The following is a 17,014-nucleotide window of genomic DNA, read 5'->3' on the forward strand; positions in this document are numbered from 1 at the left end:
GAAAAATTAAAGTCCTCAGAAAGTATCTTAAGGGAAAGTAGCAAATAGCTTCTTAGTAAAAGTGAGAGAGAACAGAGGTGGAAAAGTCACAGATGTCACAGAAGTTTATAGCTAGGAATAAAAAAACAACAACTTGGAAATCAACTAGTCCAATATCTTCATTTGCTAAGATCCAGAGAGGTGAGAAATTACTTGCCTAAGGTCAGACAGAAAGTGTCACATTGGGGCATGAAGGTCTGGGAGGCAGCAAGGAAGTTTCAGACAGTCTGGAAAGACCATTCCATCTCTCTTGGGTGGCTAAAGTGATTAGAAAGATCTTGGAAAACTGAGCAGTTAGGGTCACACAACAGGATCTAACCCAACCACCTGTATGAAAGCCTGAAGCAGGCTAAAAAAGAATGTAGAGTTTATGTCAACTGGTCAACAACTCCAGTTCTTCTCACCAGTGCATCAATGCTTGCCTCATGAAATTCTTCATTGGAAGAAGGTGGGGAAGCCTGCGTATGTAAGAATTATGATGATGAGGCATGATGCTGAGTCATAGGGCTGTATCCTTAGGCTTGTTTTCCCAAAGGATTGTAGGTTCATTGATTTTGAGTTTTGTATATTGTTCTATTCATTAGCTTCATATTAAGGCTGAATTTGTTTATATATGTACTAATTGTCTCCCCCATTAGAATGTAAGCTCATTGTGAGTGGGGATTTTAAAATTCTTTATACTTGTATATAGTCAGTGTTTAGCACATAGTATGTGCTCAATAAATTCTTCTTGATTGATAGAAGTGGGATTAGACATCTCAAAGAGACATAGAAGGCAGAACAAGAGTAACTCGGCAAGAATTTTAGGGGGGCTTTTCATTCAGCACCACCAACATGGTGTTCAAGCGCTATGTAGAGATCGGCCATATAGCCTACATCTTCTTTGAGCTGCATGCCAGCAAGCTGGTGGCCATTGTGGATGTGATCAACCAGAACTGGGATTTGGTTGATGGCCCCTGCAGCGGTGTGAGGAGGCAGGCTATGCCATTTAAGTGTATGCAACTCACAGACTTTATGCTCAAGTTCCCACACAGTGCCTGTCAGAAGTATGACCAGGCCGTGTGGGAGAAAGAAAAGATCAATACAAAATGGAAAGCCACAAGATGGGCCAAGAAGATCGAAGCTAGAGAAAGGAAAGTGAAGATGACAGATTCTGACCATTACAAAGTCATCAAGGCCAAGAAAATGAGAAATAGAATTATCAAGCATGAAGTGAAGAAGCTCCAGAAGGCATCACCCAGAAGGAGTCTCCCAAGAAGGGAGCCACCCAGAAGGCACTTGTGGCAAAGGTCTCTGCCAAGAAGATTCCCTTGAAGAAGGCTGAGGGCCAGAACACAGCCCCCAGCCAGAAGGGCCAGAATGGTCAGAAAGCCTCTGGCCAGAAGGCCCCAGCCAAGAAGGGACCTGCCAAGAAGTCACCTGCCTGGAAACCTGATCCAAAGGCCAAAAAATAAGAGGCTGCCAGAAATCAAAGAAAGATTTTCCTACACACACACATACACACACACACGCACACAAAAGAAAAGAAAAAAGAATTTTAGGGAGGCAGATTTTGTCCAAATGAGGACCAATTGCCAAATAATTAGTCTGTCTGTCTGTCTGAATATCCTTTCAGATAAGGTAGAGAGGGGTGGATAGCATATTTAGGGCTCTCCAAAAGTGGAATGGGCTGCCTTATGAGGTACTGAGTTTCTTATCAATGGTGGTATCCAGATGGAGAATGATCACTTGCTTTCATATAAGGGTTGCTTAGGAACGAAAGAAACTTTAGCATTGTGTCTCATCTGACCACATTAGGAATGGAGTTCTATGTGCATTTTCCCCCAAGATGGATCCTCTCACGAAGGAGGACACAACTTTTTCAAGAAGTTGATATTGAAATAGCAATGTCTCAAATTGGGAATTAGGACTTATATGAATTATAGAACAATTTAAAGGGAGACCCCAAGTTAACACTTGACAATAGGTTGACTCTTCTCAAGTTTTCTGTGAATGGGATTATCGCAATTGTATGGTCAGTGGTGAGCTACGCCATGCATTGTGTATGGAGAATGCTACTTCATTTCTCCAGTCACTTAAGGATCCTGGTGCTAATCATTTTGGGGGTGAAGGTTGGGCAGGAACATCAATCCTGTCTCTGGATGGAATTCTTCTTCACTCATACTCCTAAGGAGTCACGAAGAACCCTCCAGCCTTATATTTTGACTGTTTTCTCTTGTGATGAGTTCAAATTCAGTGTTCCAGGTTGGGTCTTAATCCAGATACTCTTGGTAAATTTTGTGGGGGTTATATGGGTACAATGGGGCATGGGACAAGGGGGAGGGAAAGGTTTTTGTTCCTCAGGTGAATATAATTAAGAACCTCTCCCTGAAGGCAGCTATAGGAACAGTGGTTAGAGTGCTGGACTTAGAATCAGGTAGACCTGAGTTCAAATCTGGCCTCAGACACTTACTAGGCAAGTCTTTTAACCTTGCTTGCCTCAGTTTCCTCATCTGTAAAATGAGCTGGAGAAGGAAATGGTAAACCAAGGAAATGGTAAACCACTCCAGTATCTTTGCCAAAAAACTTCAAATGGCGTCATAGTCAAACATAACTGAAAATGACTAAAAAACAACTCTTCTAAATCTTATTGAGCCATTCCTCACCAATAGCTTAAAAAGCAACAAAGAGGAATTTGAAAATTAGTCTGTCATGCAGGGGTTAACTTTTTTTGTGTCTTGGGCCTCTTCAGCAGTCTAGTGAAGCAGGCCTCAGGGGAACTGAGCAGTGGCATTTTGCAGACCTCTCAGCCCACAGATGCTGAAAACAACTTAGAATGTCAGCAGGAAAAGTTTGTTGCACATGGGGGAGAGTGGAGCACAGTCCAATGTAGGCTGAGCCAGCACAGCCCCAGCCCCAGCAAACCAGGAGTAGACCTTGGGAGTGGCTGCTTCTGGAGCTCTCAGTCCACAGACAATAAGGGCATCAAGCAACTGGTCAGAAGGAGATTACGAAGGTCTTTTTTCTAGAACTGAGTCAGAGCTCTATTGTTTTACCCATACTCAGACCTGGGTGACAGTCCCAGAGTGAGGATGAGCACTAGACCAGAGCTTGTAGTAGCAGTGGAGGGGGATCCTCCTCATAGTCACAAGGCAGAAAAGAGTGCTTGTGGTCACTCAGAGACTAGAGCACAGGTCAGGAGAGGAGTAAACATCTCTCCTTAGATCATATCACTTAAAGAAATGAAAACTTACAGGTCCCTAGAAGTATCTCTGGAAATAGCTGCTTAAAATCCCTGAAGCTTGGAACAGTGCTCCACCCTGGAGGCAGAGCCCTACTTTAAAATAGAGTTACAAGTCAACTAATAGGCTGGGAAAATTATCAAAGAACAGAAAAAAATTCTGACTATTGAAAATTACCATGGTGATGAGAAATATCAAAACACTCAGAAGAAGACAACAAAGGTCAAAGCTCCTACATCCAAAGCCTCCAAGAAAAAAATACAAATTGATCTCAGGCCATGGAAGAGCTCAAAAAGGATTTTGAAAATCAAGTAAGAGAGGTAGAGGAAAAACTGGGAAGAGAAATGAGAACTATGCAAGAAAATCATAAAAAATGAGTCGTTTGGTAAAGGAGACACAAAAAATAACACCTTAAAAAACAGAGTAGGTCACATAGTAAAAGAGATTCCAAAAGTCAATGATGAGAATAATTCTTTAAAAAGTTGAACTGGCCAAATGGAAAAGGAGGTCCAAAAGCTCACTGAAGAAAATAATTCCCTAAAAATTCAAATGGAGCAAATGGAAGCTAATGATTTTATGAAAAATCAAGAAACAATAAAACAAAGCCAAAAGAATGAGAAAATAGAAGACAATGTGAAATACCTCATTGGAAAAACAATTAACCTGGAAAATAGATTCAGGAGAGATCATTTTAAAATTACTGGACTTCCTGAAAGTCATGATTAAAAAAAAAAGTCTAGACACCATCTTTCAAGAAATTACCAAGGAAAACTGCCCTAGAATCAAAGGATAAAATAGAAATTAAAAGACTCCACTGATCACCCCCTGAGATCCCAAAGTGAAAACTGCCGGGAATATCATATAGCCAAATTCTAGAGGTCCCAGATTAAGGAGAAAATACAAACTGTGAGAAAGAAACAATTCAAATATCATGGAGCCACAGTCAGGGTAACACAGGATTTGGTGGCTTCCACCTTAAAGGAGTGGAGGGCTTGAAATACAATACTCTGGAGGGCAAAGGAGCTAGGATTACAACCAAGAATCACCTACCTAGCAAAACTGAGTATAATCCTTCCGGGGGAAAAATGATATTCAATGAGATAGAGGACTTTCAAACATTCTTGATGAAAAGACCAGAGCTGAATAGAAAAATTGACTTTCAAATACAAGACTCAAGAGAAGCATAAAAAGGTAAACAGGATAGGGAAATCATTGCAACTTAATAAGGTTAAACTGTTTACATTCCCACATGGGAAAGATATTTGTAACTCATAAGACCTTTCTCATTATTAGAAGTAAATAACTGGGGAAAAATAAAATACTAAATAAAAGCTAAAAAAATTGTTTTTGAGTAAAAAAAAGTAAACCACATATATTGAAATAGTTATAAATGTAAAAAAAGAAGTTCATCTCAATCAGGTTAAGAACCTCTGTTACAGGAATGCAACTGACCAGCTATATCCCTTTCTATTAAAAAATAGCTGTTCTTAATTGTGTCCAACTCTGTATTACCCCAATTGGGGTTTTCTTGGCAAAGATACTGAAGCAGTTTGCCATTTCCTTCTCCAGTTCATTTTACAGATAAGGAAACTGAGACAAAAAGGGTTAAGTGATTTGACCAGGGTTACACAGCTAATAAGTATCTGAGACCAAATTTGAACTCAAGATGAGTCTGACTCCAGTCCCAGTGGTTTCATTGAGACACCTAGCCATCAAATTCCTCCATTACCCAAACTCTAATTTCCTTCCCACTCCCCTCATGACCCAGTCCATGATACCCATCCACTCCACTGTGCTCTTTGGAATGCCTTCTTTATATGTAACAAACCTGTTTTCCTCTTTAAAATTTTCTGACTGTGGTTTCTTCATTCTTGAATGCTTTCTTTTTGGCTATTCACAGTAGTTTTTCTTTGAATTGTAAGCTTTAGATTTTGGTCATGACATCCCTGGGAGCTTTCTTTTAGATGACCAGTCAATTTACTTTTATTGTGCTTTATAGTTCTAATTGGTCTAGGCAGTTTTCCTTTATGATTTTTTGAAGTATGGCACCCAGACTTTTTTGTAGTTGTTGTTATGGTTTTTAGGAAGTCTAATGATTCTTATATTTCTCTCTGTTCTATTTTTTAGGTCAGTTGTTTTTGATAAAATTATATACATATATGTATTTCTTCTCTCATAGTTCTTATTGTCTCATGGATTTATTAATTTATTTGGGTCATTCTAATACTTAGGGAGTGTTAACTTGCTTTTAATAAGTTATTTTTTTCTCCTTCCAATTTTTTCCCCTCTAAAACTGTCATTTATGGTATCTTTTTTTAATTTCTTAGTTTACATCTTCCATTAATTCTTTTTTTTTTAAGCAATCGGGATTAAGTAACTTGCTCAAGGTTACACGGCCAGTTATTTCTGGGTGTGGTGCTGAGTATCTGAGCCCAGATTTGGTGCAGGTCATCCCGACACTGGAGCTGGTGCTCTTACTCACTGAGCCACCTGGCTGCCCCTGTTTTCCTTAATTCTAACAGACCTTGGGGTCAAGTCATACCTTCATCTGAGGTTTTGTCCATAGTTTCTGTGGAGTTACTCTCTTCCTTCAGTTTTTTTTTTCCCTTCTGGAAATTCTTGAATCCATAAACTTTCTTTTATTTATATTTGTAGTCTTACTTCCTGAATTGGGATATTTTTTTTTGTCAGCCAGACTCTGGGTCCTCTTGCACACTTGGAGGGCATGGTGAGTTCCAAATCTTTATCATCTCGGATGCTAAAGATGACAAATCTTCTTGTACCTTGTGTATTTTCCAGTCTAGAAAACACCAAAGGAGTTCCTAGCTAGAAGGCCTTTCAGTGTTGGGCTTGTTGTCTCTCCCTGGTTCTTTGCCTGGGACCTATCCTTAGAGGCTCAACTTAGCCTGAATGAAGGTACTTACCACAGCTCCTTTTTTCTTGTTCAGTTGTTCAGTCATATCTGACTCTTCATGATGCCATTTGGGGTTTTCTTGTCAGAGATACTGGAGTGGTTTGCTATTTCCTTCTCCAGCCATTTTATAGACAAGAAAACCTTGTCTTGCCCAGGATCATAGGAGGCCTGATTTAAACTTAGGTCTTCCTGACTCCAGGCCCAGAACTCTATCATGCCATCTAGCTGCCCCAACCAGAAGTCTCTCCATGCCTGATTTTACCTGCTTGGATCCCTTCAATGTCCCTGTAGAAACCAGCTAGCTATCAGTCCCACTGAAGTATCAGCTCTTGGGGGAAGGGAGAAGTTCAAATAAAGAATGTATTCAAGGACTGCCAGACATATACCTCAAGGAAATTGTAGTGATTCAGTCCAGTCAGACTCTAGAAAATAATATACACAATGACAACAACAATATAAATGGAAAGAAGAATAGAAATTGAATTCTTTGTAATTATAATGGCCAAAAATGACCCCAAGGAAGAGATATGAGTATGTACCTCTCTTTCTTTTGGGTAGAAGTCGGTGTGGCCCCGGCGTGTAAGAGGACTACAAATAATGTTTGGCTTAATTCAAGTGTTGGTTGGTTTCACTATTTTCTCTTTTTTCGATTCTTTAATGTATGGCTCTCTGTGAAGAAGAGATAATTGGGAATTGTAGATGATGTAGAAACCAAAGATTTAAAAACAAAAAGAATTCATTGAGGAAAGTAGATAATTCTTTGTTGTTATATTCTATATCTCCCAACCAATAGATTTACTACCCCCACCCTCCCTAAGCTTCACACTGCCAGACACTGGGACTGTTCTTTCTACCAATTCTTCTTAAGATTACCCAAAGGAGGAGGCAGCTAAGTGGTGCAGTGAATAGAGCACCAGCCCTCAAGTCAGGAGGACCCAAGTTCAAATCTGGCCTCAGACAATGAACACTTACTAGCCATGTGACCTTGGGCAAGTCACTTAACTCCAATTGCCTTGTCTTCCCCCCTCCAAAAAAAAAAAAAGACTACCTAAAGGATCAACAAGCTCTTAATAATAAAAAGTCCCAATTTCCAGTAATGACATAGTCATTGATTCCTATCATGATAGGCATAGAATGATGATAGCTTTGGGGCCAGAAGGAACCTTGGAGCTCATCTTGTCCAACTCCCTCATTTTGTAGCTGAGATGATGCCCTGGGATTAGGTATTAGGTAATTGGGCATTAAGGATTAGGTAACTTCCCCAAGGTCAAGCCCAGGAGCCCCGCCTCCAACGACAGTGTGTTTCTCCCACTGTGCCAGGATCTGGGGGCATTTGCAGCTATTTCTAGACATTGCCCGGGTAGTCCACATAATGAATGCATATTATGTAGCAGGTAACAAGATGTATTAAATGTTATAGTAATAATAATATTAGCATTTATTTAGTATCTATTATGTGCCAGACACTTTACAAATATTTTTTTCCTCACAACTATCTTGGGAGATAGATGCTGTTATCATCTTCATTTTGCAGTTAAGGAAACTGAACAGACTTGCCTGAGATCATTCAGCTAGTAATGTCTGAGGCTGGATTACAAAGAATGAGAAAAATAATATAAAGAAAGAATAGGAAGGGCGGCCAGGTGGCTCAGTGAGTAAGAGCACAGGCCCCAGAGTCCGGAAGTTTCGGGCTCAGATACTTAACACCCACACAAAATAACTGGCCATGTAACCTTAAGCAAGTTACTTAACCCCAATTGCTGAGGGGCAGCCAGGTGGCGCAGTGAGTAAGAACACTGGCCCCAGTGTCAGGAGACCTAGGATCGGTTCTGGCATCCGATGCTCTAAGTGGCTGTGTAACCTTGAGCAAGTTACTTAACCCCAATTGCTTTAAAAAAATAATAATAATAATAATAGGGGATACTGCTCATCTAATTATAGGACCGGCTGACAGCAGTGTCTTTTCCCTCCAAATCTTCATTCCAAATGAGTAGTTCAGGTGGCCATGAGAAGAGTTGTTTCAAACTGAGGCCAAGGGAAATGTACCTGGGACCTGCATAGAAAAGGACACTGCTTTTTTTTCCCCCCAGTGACCAAGGGAGCTAGGAGAGAACTCAACTGGCTTGTGGTTGGAAGCAGGGTTAATTATTAAGAAGGGGAAATGAGTCTAAGGGTAAAATCTAGGAAAGCTGCTGGCAATTGGTAGAACTGAGGGGACTGGCTCTGAGGGTGGAAATAAGGTAAATAAGTAATCTAAGAGTTAGAGGAAGCAATAATGGGTAGAGAATGAATATGGGCCAGCAATCATTTTTTTTTAGTGTTTTAGAATTGTGCCAAGGTAATGTGTGATGTAGATTTATACTTAGATTTCCTCAAATTTTCATAGTAACTCTTTTCCAATTGAAAGAGGCCTGTTGAGAAACCAGGGAAGGTTGAAAGGGGACAGAAACCCTATAGTAGTTAGAATATGAAAACTTGGGACTCTAGGAGTATGTTTTTATGGAGAAATGATTTCTCTTGTTGTCATAATGGGGAGTAGCAGAAAAACCTTTTTTGGTCAAACACTGACCAAGCTTGGGGAGGAGGACAGAACAGTTTCTGTTTGTATACTGGCCCCTCTTATATCACAGAACCACAATGAGCATTGCAAAACACAAAAAATGAATGAGTTCATCATCCTTTTTTTCCCCCTACTTTGGGGGATAATGTTTGAAGTAGTAATTGTTAATCGATTGGATTAGGCCTTTATCTCCAAAAGACCATCTTTTATTCCTTAAACAGTTCAGGATATAGTCAAATTCAGTGAGCCACTAGGATTAAAAGATTTATTAAAAGAAAGTCATTTTTATTTTCAATATCACAAGATACTCAGGTCTGTGATCAGACCACAGTAATATTAATTTAAGGAATTTTTGCCTGACCAGAGAATCATTAAGTTTGACTTTTGCAAATTCTAAAAGTGTTGACTCATATTTATAAATTACTTTGTAATTAAAATTAAGCCCATATAAGAACTAAGTCAACAAAAGTAAGGGTAGGCCCAAAGAGAACAAACTACTTAAACAGTGAAGAAAGCAACTATCAAGGCTGTAACTAAACAATTTCAACCTTCAAAATGTTGATGCCCAGAGAATCTGTTAGGAGAAAGTATACATTCTCAAAAAGGTGTTGAATAAGGAACTAGAAAGCATTCTGGACTTAAAGGACCTGGTTCAAATCCTGACTCTGCCACTTACCACTATGTGACCTTGGGTAAGTCATTTGTTCTCTCCAGGCCTCATTTCTTCATTGATAAAATAAAGAGATCAGATTAGATGGTCTTTGGGGTTCCTTCCAGATCTAAAGTTATGATCCCATGATATCTGTCTGGAACAGATCCTCAAAAATCATTCAAAAGAGCCAGTGGTGGTGGGGCATGAATATAATCCCTGTTATGAGAGATACTAAAGCTGGAGGAATCTCTTGAGCTCAGAGGTTCTCAGTTGCAGTGGTCTAAGTCAGTATGGTGTCTGCATTAATCCTGCCATTAATATGGTGAGTGCTCCTGGGAGGTGGGGAGGGAGGGCACCAGGCTCCCTAAAGAGAAGGTAAACCATCCAGGGTTGGGGAAACAGCATGGCTAAGCTCTTGTCTTGTCTTGTGTGGTGATCAGAGAAGTACTAGCAACATGAGTAGACCTTGCACTTCCAGCTTGGGCAAGAGGAGACCCAGTCTTGAAAACAATAGAAGTCTAGAAAAAGTCTATTAAAGTTGTAAATAGCTTAAAAACTGTGTTTAAACATTTTTACAACACTGGTAAAAATCCAATAGGGATGGCATGCACTTCCTTTGAGGCAAAGAATGAGAAATTTGTATTAATATATTTACTATTTTTACATTAAATGAGAGGCTAAATACAAAGATGAGTTACAGAAGATTTAAGCAAATATTCAAAGTTCTTTAAAAGAATTAAGAAAACTTCTGCCAATTTTATATTTCATCAACTGTGGGAATAATGGATTGAGAGTTAGAAGAACCTGTAGTTCTAGTCTTTTTTCACTATTGCTTAGCTGTGTGATGTTGAATCTAATCTCTCTGTGCCTCAAATCTAACTGTACAATGAAGATTTTGACTAAGTGACTTCTGAGGTCCCTTCCAGTTTTAATAGTGTATGACTGTTATCCAGGAGTACTCCTTAGACAAGTTAGTAATGGGCACATTTAGTAGTATTATGTTGTAGGTCAAAGGGAGGGAATATAGCATAGTATATAGAGTACTGGGCTTGGAGCTGGGTTTGCATCTTCCCCAAGACACTTAGCTGAAAGGCCTCTGTACAATCAACAAGGATTTGTTGAAACACCTACTACATTCCAAGCACCTTGAAACAATTCCTACTTGCAAGGAACTTACAAAGTTACTAAACTTTGGAATCTGCAGTTTCCTCATTGGTAAAACTGGACTGATTATAGCATCTACTTCACAGAGTAGTTATAAGGATCAAATGAGAAATCTGTAAAGTTCTTTTCAGTCCTGAAGCCTCATATGTTAGCTGTTGTTATTTATGTATGAACTGTGAAAATTCACTTTAGCTATTGACTCTCTCCCTCTATGCCCTCTTCCATCAGGAGACAGTGAGAGCAGACCTTTTTTTTTTCTTCCAACTTCTTTTGTGATTCCTTTGAATCAATCTACAAGTATTTATCAAGTATGTACTATGAGTCAGGCACTGTGCTAAGTACCGGGAAATACAGAGACAAAGAGAAACAGCTCCTCATGGAGCTGACTTCCTAACAGGGATAGATGCTTTAGTAGATACATAACATACACCGAATAAATTCAGAGTAGTTTTGTGGGAGAGTGCAGTAGTAGCTGAGGAGGAAGAAGGTAGTGTTTAAGCTGAATCCTGAAGGAAACCAGAGACAGAAGTGATGCAAGAATACACTGCTGGCATGGATTACATGCAACCAGGAATGGCGATTTTTTCCCTGGCAAATAACATTCACAGTGTAGATATTGTCCAATGACAAGCTTTAATGGGTGAATTTAATAAATGTTCATCAAGGTCCATGGAATGAAGATGGCTGGGAAATAGTAAAATTAAACATTCTTCAAAGGGAAAAAATACTGGGTTATTTTTGGTTTTGTTTTTAGCTTTGGAAAAGCCTTCTACACAAAGGTTAAAAAGTGCAACGAAAAGCTTTATGATATTGTTTGTATCCTGCTCAGTAGAATCCTAGACTACATGCAAGACACAGCAAAGGTAAAAAGACAATGTAACGCACTAAGACCTCAGAGAGTAAACACAAAACCGCAGCCTTCTTTTATGAAAACTTCCTCAATTTCTCCAAAGCAACTGACACCATCAGAAAGGCCTAGACTTTAGATATCCAGAAGTTTACTGAGATCCTGAAATCAGTCAGGAGAACATTGTTAGTACCATGAAAAACCCCATCCTTAAAGAGGTTCCTAAGGCCACAGGTTTAATTTTAGACAGATTTTTCACAACCACATTCCAGACAAGAAATAAAAAATCAGCAAGTTACACTAAGACCTTAAAGCTTAAAGGAAATATACTTTATGGAAAATATACTTTGGGGCAGTATAATGCAATAGGAACTGTTAACTGCTTTACCTAAATACATTTAACTCTAGAGGCATCCAGAATTATCTTGCCACAAAAGCAGAACCCACATTGTTTTTCTGTGTCGCTGAGATGCCAAAACTTAACTCAAGATAAATAAAAAAAAAAAAACCCAATCCCAAGACTCAACAAAAGGGTCCAATCTATCAGTGCTTAAGCTATATCAGTAAAAGCCAACTGACAGAAATGCTCTATAAGAATGGGACATAGGTTGTATATAGAGAAGGGGGTTACTGATAGGAGAGACAAGAAAAAAGAAATTTGATCAGTAACCATTCAAGAGAGACTGTGGGGGGAAAGGCAAGCAGGGAAACCTGATGTTTTTGCAAAAATAAAATAAAATAAAATGTGGTGCTGACTGCTGTTGTAATCAAGAGTGGCAGACTGATTATTCTAGTTAGCATAAATTCCAGTTGAGATGACCCAGAGATGGCTCTTCTCTTAGCGATTCTCTCCCCACTCACTTCCCCCATCAAATATCTTTAATTTCTAGCCCTAGCTCATTGAGGGGAGGAGGGGGAAGTTTCATTAGTTTCCCTAAAGATCCCTAAGATTCTTCAAAAAACGATTTGTCATCCTTTTTATTTCAAACTAGTTAAAAAGTATCAGTTGCCATTGGATCACAACTCTTTGCCTTAGTCTCCTTATCTATAAAATAACACTGGATTTAAATGGTCTCAAACATCCCTTCTATAGCTATGCTTTCCATGGAAAGGTTGCTTAAAAACTGGGACAGAGGGAGTTTATAAGCTCAGCAATTTTTAAAAAGGCAATTAAAATAGTTTTCTAAATAGCCAAACATCTAGCTTTTGGGGGGATTTTTTCATATACTCAGATCTTTAGTGAGTGGTTTCTCATCTTGAAAATAATGGGATGTAAGCTAACAATATCTTATTCTTATTCAATGGATGCAATAACAGCACAAGGAATTATCATTGAAGTCATCAGTAAAAGGGTATAGTTGCTTTTTTTTAAGATTGTCTTCTTGTTGGCTTTTATTCAGGGCAATTTCTATTTATAAAAATGAAATTCCTAGAGCAGAAAAATGCATTATTGATTAAACTTACATAAGCATTTTTACATGGTTGCTTAATTATACCTTATATATTCAGGTCATTGCCTTGGGAGTAGAAAAGGTAGCTCCATTTATAAGCAAGTTGTCTGTGGAGTCAAGAATCCCAGTACAGTTTAAGCCTCAACTATCAATGTAATGCTCAACCTTGAGGAATGCTGTTTTTAGTGGCTTTAAACAAAAGTCACCAGAAAAAAATGATTAGGAATCAAATAAACACTTACTCATCAAACAAGTAAATGTTGAATTTGAATAGGAAAAAAATATGAATTAGAAACTAGATTTCTAATTAAATGAAAATTCTAACTATAAAATATCAAATGTATAAGCTCGTAAGGAACAGAGAGTGTTATTTTTGGTTTTGTCTTCCCAGCACATAAAATGGTGTTTGGCACACAACAGGTATTCCATAAAGGGCTAAAGATCATAAATATACTGCAAGACCTTAGGGGGTCTTCCTCAAACAACTTCTCTCTTCCCTTTATAGAGGCTTAGAGGGAAGTGATTTTGCTGACACAGCATGCATCAGGGCTGTGCTTCCTGACTCCAAACGAAGTGTTCTTTTCACTCTTACCATGGGGTTTGGAGAGTGGATTGGGACTATTTTCTCCTTGCTCCTTCCATTACAATTATCTGACTTTTTCTACCTCTAGCTTCTGTGGGGAGAAGGAAGGGGAAAAGAGAACTAGGAAATGTTATAGGTGATATGAAGAGGTTAAAAGAGTTTGCTCTTGTGAGGACTAAAAATTAAATTTGGGGGAGAAATTGAGGAAAGCTGTAAGTACATTCTCCAAATCCAGATTCTACTTCCAGCTTTTTTTTTGAGGGGGGGGAGGGAATGATTAAGGAAGATTAGGGAGTAATGATTTAAGAGGATTTTTAAATAAAAGGAAAAGTTGATTGACAAGGAAAGGTGGGTGGAACAAACTGCTGCATAAGGAAATTAATAATTTATTGGTGGATAGGAGCAAATTTGGTGAAACAGAGATTGGTTCTAGGGCATGGGAGAAGTAGTGTGTATAGTAGCTATGGAGCTGTTGAAATTAAAGGGAAGCTGTCAAGGTAAGGTGATAATTGACTATAAAAAAAACAACTTAATGAGATGTTTAGGCATGAAGTGTAAAAATCTACTGATAGCTTTTAAAAGGCTGAAAACATAAATGAATATGGAAAGCATGGATGATTTTTGCAGTCATGTGTATGAAGGGTGAAATATTTGCCACAGGGAACAATGACGGCATAGCCAAATGACTGCTATGCTGCAAGTGTAAGCTGTGGTTCTCCCTTTAGGAAGAGAAGTTAAAGCGACTTGAAGAATGACTGTGCCAGGTTCTGAAGGATCATAAAGTGTTCCTATGGGAAATGGGAGAAGGGTTTTAATAAAAGGAGGTGGGTGAATATGAGGTGAAAGCAGGGATACCACTTGTCAGGAAGTTGGAGAACATAGCACAGTACAAGAAGGAAAAGGACACCTATACATAAAGGTTAAAAAACAACAACCCAGATTTAAGGCTCTTCTGTAGAGGAGGGAGCTGGATGCTCTGAGAAGGAAGCAGTGAGGTGTCCTCCAAAGAATGATATAGTACCACCACAAAAAGCTATCCAGCAAAAGATCATCTGATAAGTGTCAGAGGAAGAGAAGAGTAGTGTGGTTGGGGATTCCCTATTCAGGGACACCTGAGGCAGATTTTTTAATCTGATAACAAAGCTCTGTGGTATTTTCAGGGCATATATCCAAGATACACAGAAAAGAAAAGCTCTCAAGAGTCAAAGCAGAAGGAATGGGGTTGAAAGAAGTATAAAAACTACTACAGGGGCGGCTAGGTGGTGCAGCGGCCCTAGAGTCAGGAGGACCTGAGTTCAAATCCAGCCTCAGACACAACACAAAAACTAGCCATGTGACCTTGGGCAAGTCACTTAACCCCAATTGCCCTCCAAAAACAAAAAACCCAAAAACTACTACTAAAAATTATGCAGTCTTCGGGAAGAAAATGAAGACCATACATGATGCAGAGGTTATATTTTCTTCACTGTCACCAATGGAAGGCAACCATGCAGAACAGAAAATTTGGAAAAATCAACAGTTGGCTAAGAAAGTAGTCTGTCAATGTGGTTTGGACTTCTGAACCAAAACTTAAAACCTAGAGATGGCAGACTTTGCTTGACCAGGCACAAAATAAATATAAGGAAAGCTGATAAGAATTCTAACAAATCTAATCAAAAAGGCCTTAAACTTAAAATCATGAAAAGATAGAGTAGCTACAATAAAAATGGAAAAATTGAAATCGAGACATCTAGAAGTTCATGAGAAGCAAAATCCAAGAAAGAAGCCAGGAATGAAACCCAAAGCTTCAAATGTGTATATACAAATACCCAAAGTTGAAGCAACATATAAGAGAAAATAGAGGTCCTAGCTAGGCAGCATAGTGGATAGAGCAAAGACCTTGGGTTGCATTAACAGATGCATAAGTTTCAGAAACAAAAGGGTTCCTCTGTGCTTTGCCCTAGTCAGACCACATATAGAATTTTGTTTGGTTCTAGTTATCACAGTTGAAGAAATATATTGATGAGACATCAGCCCAAGAAGGGCAACTATTTGAGTCCATTACATATCGAGGATTAGTTGGAGAAACTGTGAATATTTAGCCTGGAGAGTTCTGAAGAGTTAAAAATATTTAAAGGGCTATCTGGCAGATGGATCAGACATATTCTATTTGACCTCAGTGGGCAGAACTAGGAGCAATGAGTAGAAATTATGGAGGCAAATTTAGGCTTGATGTCAGAAAAAAAAAATTTCCTACTGAAGAATGGAAATGGTATGCTTTGAGGTGGTGGGCACTCCCCCATGGGAGATCATCAAGTAGTGGGGGATAACCATTCATCTGGCATGTGCTTTTGGGTATGGGTTGGACCAGATAATTGCTGAGGTCCCCTCCAACTATTAAATTCTTTGATATTTTGTGTGTATACCTTTGAAATGAAGGAATCTGGGACAACTAAGGAAAAGGAGAGGACAACAAGTTGATTCTGATCTCCCAAGTTCAGTCTCATATGCAAACATAGGGATCATTACTAATCATTGTAAGAAAGAAGCCTTGCATCAAGAAGGAGTCTCATCTCCACCTGCCTCATCCCTCATGGTTTCACCAATATTCATTTTTAATAATATAAAAATTTTGAAAGTCAGATCATTTCACAAAATCAGACTCACATTATGTTAGAGCTGAGAGAGACCCTTTTTGCTTCTGCAGCATATCTGACAAGTAGTCATTCAGCTTGTGCTTGAAGATCTTTGGTGAGGAGCTCCACAACCATGCTGGGGCAGCCCATTCTACTTTGGGATAGCTCTGTCACTGGTCCTCTTCAAGAAGGAAGGAGGAACAACAGTTGTTAATATGGAAGAATCTCACATAAAGAAGAGGACAAAGGATCACTGAATACCTGGGAGTTTATAAATTTGAGTAGGGAACTGAATGTTTTAATAAAACAGCTGCTAGTTCTTCAAGGAATGATAATCCAGGTGCTGTTAGGTGACAGAAAAGACCAGGAGTTAAGTGGAGGCTGTTGGTGTCTCTTGCCTAAGAGTACCAAGGGAGCGACTTGCTGTTCTGCTATCTCGGTGGGAGTTTGTATCCTATCCTACCAAACCTCTTTCTGAACCTATTTTTTCAGATTTTCTATTAATCTAAATAATAATAAATTCAGTTATTAATACTTCATTCTTCTACATTAGGATAGTTTAGTCCTTCCCCAAAATACCTACCTTAAGAATGAAAATCACATGGGAAGTAGATACAGTCAAATCTCAACTATCAAGGAGAAGGAAGAGATGAAGTCAGTAAGGGCTGAACTAACAGGATTCTGAACTAAGAATATAATTCCTTTTTTGCCCAATAGCTCTTCAGTAAAAAGAAATGGCAGGATACATGTGGATGACATGTTTTTCTAAAATTCACCAGTTATATTTTAAGCTTTATATTTGTCTTTCATTGTCATAAAAAGGATTCTTTTCAATTTAAAGAAATACTAATCTTTAAATTAAAAAAAATCTAACAGTTCCAGTTCTCTTTCTCATAACATAATTTTGTAGAAAAGAATTGGACTTCAGTTAGACTCTACTACCTATGAGGCTTTGGGCAAGTACTTCA

The 17,014-nt window shown here is 38.7% G+C and overlaps 1 pseudogene; it reads left to right on the plus strand.

The window, feature by feature from the left end:
* The first annotated feature begins 487 nt into the window (after window positions 1-487).
* LOC138164035 (large ribosomal subunit protein eL14 pseudogene) lies at window positions 488-1,493 on the plus strand (annotated as a pseudogene).
* Window positions 1,494-17,014: the final 15,521 nt, after the last annotated feature.

This window comes from Petaurus breviceps, unplaced genomic scaffold, assembly GCF_028583685.1.
Source record: "Petaurus breviceps papuanus isolate PSGF00001 unplaced genomic scaffold, PetGlider_PUasm1.0 189, whole genome shotgun sequence".
In the NCBI taxonomy this organism is placed as follows: domain Eukaryota; kingdom Metazoa; phylum Chordata; class Mammalia; order Diprotodontia; family Petauridae; genus Petaurus; species Petaurus breviceps.